This window comes from Bidens hawaiensis, unplaced genomic scaffold (genome assembly GCF_021521415.1).
Source record: "Bidens hawaiensis isolate Kalapana, Puna unplaced genomic scaffold, B.hawaiensis_p1.1 tig00071603_1, whole genome shotgun sequence".
NCBI lineage: Eukaryota > Viridiplantae > Streptophyta > Magnoliopsida > Asterales > Asteraceae > Bidens > Bidens hawaiensis.
In genome coordinates, this window is record NW_027502524.1 from 1 (window position 1) to 5263 (window position 5263).

The following is a 5263-nucleotide window of genomic DNA, read 5'->3' on the forward strand; positions in this document are numbered from 1 at the left end:
CGAACTTCTCCACTAAATTGTCCCAACGTTAGTATAACCTTCAAATGTAGACAAACGAAGTATTATGAAAATAAACGCATCAAGATTATTTTTAAAGGTCATGTTAATGGATTAGCAAGTCGAACCCGACATGAACATAAAACCATGCTAGACGCATAAACCAAACGCGAAAACAGTTTTTGCAAGAAGACACGAAGACAACCCAAAATTTTATTTTATTTTAAAACTTTTGCAACTCTAAAGTTAGAGTAAAAAATGTCACACCCCAACCTACGACGGAAATGCCGGGGCGTGAACTGATTGCCACAGCTCACAAGGTTACTATCATGAAATTATGAAGCGACAATATATAATTAATTTATTTATTATCAAACAACATTCATATACAACAAAAATAAAGAAAATTACAAATACAAAACCACCAATTCTTGTATATGTTTTATCCTAAAGTCATCTCTATGTGAGCTTCAATTCGATAAGCAATCCAAATCTATAACCTACAAATGCGTACAAAATATATGTTTGTCAACAACACATGTTGAGTGAGTAGGTCACTAGTTTTGACACAAACAAAAATTGTAATAATATATAATGATATAAGTGAATAAAAATAGGCAAAACTGTTATCTGTGCGTATAACTAATTAAACCATAGCACATACATAAACAATCAACCATAAAGAAAGGGCAAAATTGTTGCCATGCGAATGGACATTGGTTACCAAAAATGAAGTGTCGGTGAAACCATTGCCAATGCGATCGGGCTCCGGCCACTACGACGGTCGTATGATCATACTATAATGAGATTATGTTGGACCTCTCCGAATGCGATTCAAGTAAGTAAGTAAGCAAATAGCAAGTAACAGACAATCATTCAAATGATACGCAACACAAAGATCACAGTTTGCGTTTGAAATAATAAGATAAATAATATGATAAATGGTACTCAAGTGTCCCCAAAACATTTGAAGACAAGTAAAATAGGGGAGTGATTACTCACATGTTCGGATGAACGAATTATAGGTGAAGATGATGATGAGAAAGATGAATCCCTCGGGATATACCGTCAAGATTCCTACTAAGATAATATGATATTAAATTTAATTATAGCTGAGATAACATGATTTAAATGAATTAAGATTTTGATGTGATTAAAGTTATGTTTGAGATTATAATATAATGGATTTGAACGATTGATTTATATAGTTAGGGTTATTAGTCTTATTAATAGTAAATTCACCAATAACTATTCTTGATATAAAATAAAATTAAATACTTAAATAATTTAAATAATTAAGATGTAAGATATGCTTGTAATAACAAAATCTACATAAGTAAATAATTAAATATATATAAACTAAATAAAATAATTTAATTGAATATACCTTTAATTACTTGAATAAATGAAATACTAATATATAAATAAATAAGTAATCATAATAATTGTGTGTAATATTTTAAATACAATATACAGAAAAATGTAAATAAATATTTTGTTTAAATCTTTTAAGAGAAAATCTATTTAATATTTTTATTATATATATATAATCAAATTTATAACGACGTTCAATGACGAGAAAACACCAATATTGATGTTGGGTTTTAATAAAATAAAGCTTGTTATATATTTATAACACACACACACACACACACACACATATATATATATACATACATATATATACAAAAACCTTGTGGCGAGATTAGTTGATACGAAACGTTAAATTTATGATGTCAGTTTAATAAGATAACATTTATTTTATAATAAATATTAATTATAACATCTTATAAAAAAACATTAATTAATGTTTAAACAGATAAACAAAAATAAAAGACAAAAAGGGGCTGGCCGGGACTTGAACTCGCGTCCGCGGCTGGCGCCCTGAAGAACACAACAACACAGAGCAACCAGATGGACCAACAAGACAATTGATTAACATCTAGTAATAATAACTTAAATACAGAAACTGAAAACCTCCAATCTTGATATAAAAACCTAATTCAACAAATCGATAATCTGTTATGTTATAGATTAATTAAGTTTAGGGTTTTCGTTTGGTGATTAAAACGAACTCTAAACATGTTTTTAATACCTCAGAAGATGATCAATCGATGGTTAATTAGGAAGATAGAGACCGGGCACCAAGCGATTGGAGAACATATATCATACAACAAGATAATCTAATTCGGGTTAGGGCTAATGACGTCGATATTATAATGATCGTTCCAGCAGGTCTAATTGAGTTATGGTAATAGATATATGATAGAACATAGACGAGTTATACGCGGTTTAGTTAAAATAGTTAATACGAATCAAATTTATCTAACTCCAAATTCATTACGTCGGTGATGTTCGTTTTTTTTTTATATAGTGATCTTGGCAAATACATTCCATGTTTGTTACGAAAATTTTGGTGCAAGCCACTAAACGGGTCGCGGTTTATAAAATGGATACGGGTGTGGTTAAAGAATATGGATTGGGTTAAAGGGGATATTATATTCTTTTGGTTAATTACAGATTAGTCCCTGAATTTATGTATTGATCTAAAAATGAGATTGAAACTTAGTTTAGGGTAGTTTTTGACATATGGTACACAGTTATATTAATAAATAAAGAAAAGAAAATATGATGTAATTGTATAAATATTTTATTGATTAAAAAATTATCCGAAAACGAAGGCGGGGTCGGATATTGGATCTTACTATAATACATGAAAAACCCGAGTTGTTACAGTCTCCCCTACTTTAGGGAATTTCGTCCCGAAATTGAGGAATGCACTAGCAACACCATTAAATTTTGAGGAAAAGAATATTTTAAGTATAACTTTTAAAATTTATCATAACACAGAACTTTGAATAGATAAAATAACGCTCCAAATGAAAATCCGATAATGACACTTATATATAGGATGTATCAGCGGCGTATCCACCATGCCCTTATCATCTCTACATTTGTATCCTTATCGCAACTACTTTCAATTCTATATTATGTCACACAATTGTACGCATTATGATTTCCATGCGAGGACTTCGATAATTATGTAGGGCTCCATAATTACCTCGGTCGCCGGATGGTCCACATAACTCGTCCCATCGTGTGGTTCACAAAATATTTGAAAGACATGATTTTGTGAGAAAAGTTATTAATTTATTATAAATTTGAGGAAAGTGTTAACATATTATAAGACCATTGGGAGTTGATTTATTATAAGTGTAAAATCAGAAGATTTTATAAAATATTTCTAATAACGCAATTTAGGTGAACTTTCAAGTTTGATTAATGAAATTAGTGAAAATTTTAAAGTAACTTAAAAGTTAAGAGAAACGGAAACATTCACTACTAGAAAAATAGCTTTTGATGACTAACAATTTATGCCTCGCGGCTATTTATGACTCGCAAATGCGTGTGTCACAAAAAAAGAGTCATGTTTTCTAAAAATTAGAAGATTTATGACTCACATTTGTACGAGTCATTAAGCAGCAGTCATAAAATGAAAAAAAAGCGAGATTTTTACCGACTTAACTACACTTGATTCCTCTTTCTCCTCCTCATCATCCTTCTTACTCTTTTCCCCAGACTTCTCAGTAGAATTTTCGGGATTCATGTTTTTCACATTAGCTTCTACCGCTTAAGCAATGGCAGTTTAAATTGCGGGATCCAGTTGAACCCCTTCGTTGTTACTCGAATTTCGACCTGCTGTACTTCCTTCGCCTTCATTGTTAGTGGCTGCCTCTACTGACGGTTCTCGGACAACGCGTGGTCTACCACGATGTCCCACACGTCCTCCCCTTCCAGCAAACTTTCTTAGCTCCAGCCATACGTATTCTATAAGGAAACACAAACGTCATCACTTAAGGAACCATTTAGTACAAAGATAGTAAGGCTAACAGGTAATAACAGTGGCCAGTTGTGATTAGCTGATCACGTTACTCTCCGTGTCCTATACACTTTCCTTTGTGAGTCCACTTGTGCTAGTTCTACTTCTAACAGTTATGACAATCAAACAGTTCATATCATCATATACTCCTATCCCTAGCAATTAAGCTAGCATTCATACATTCTTTATTTAGCAATTACGCAAACATTCATTCATCTTTCTACTTTCCATGTGAAATTAATCACATACTTTACCTTTACTTAGCTTGCTTGAGTGACACATGGCATTCTCGTACTTGCATCTTCTTTCTTTTCTTTCTTTAATCCATTCTCTGTTCGAGTCTAAGTATGTAGGATGCTTAAATCTCTCGAACTTTGCTCTAATACCAACTTGTAAGGCCCCGTTACCGGTGCCTCACTTTAACGTTGGATTTACTCATAAACACAGTTCTAATATCAGAGTTAATTAAAACTTTACGTAGAATATAAAACTTTCATAAATATTATACAATAATTCATAACTTGTCTTAAAACATAACTTGAAACATGTCTTTCAGTTCAAACATTAACAAATTAATCTTCATATGCCAACTTCTTTATTCGTCTGCCATGTGTCTCTCATCAAGCCAGCTGTCTCATCCTACTCACCTGCGTGAATACTAAAAGTCAGCTACGCTGAGTGAGTTCTAGTTAATCATACAACATACAATCTGTTCATATACTTTCACATGTGCCCGAAGGTGTGTACCTTATTCATACTTTACTTTACTTGCATAACTATCCATACTATATAAAGAGCCTCCCGCCTTATAACCTCACAGATATTATAAGGGTCTGATCCCCAACATCACAGATATTATTAGGGTCTGGTCCTTACCATCACTGATATTATAAGGGTCTGGTCCTATCCTCACAGATATTATTAGGGTCTGGTCCTTATCCTCATAGATTAATATAGGATCTGGTCCCTTTGTATCATGCTACTATAACATAGGTGTCCTTTACATACTTACCTTAATAACACGTGCAATATCCGAAGATCATTCACGTACCATTAACATATCATACATACATTGGTTCATACATCATACATACATCATTCATTTATATATATCATTCATATCTTTAGCTACCACCTGACGGTCCATGCAATATCCGAAGATCGTTCATGCACCGTCAAGCAATCATCATTTATAATTCATACGAGGCATACAATTACCACTTAAGTTAAGTGTATTAACTATCACATCGAGTATGCACACAGCCTCGAAAACATAACAAGGAAGTGGGGCTAGAAACTCACTTGAACGCGGTTACGTTCACCGTTAATAGTTATTCCCTTCTTATAGCTGTGCACGACTAACTGTATAACAATTACACGTATCAA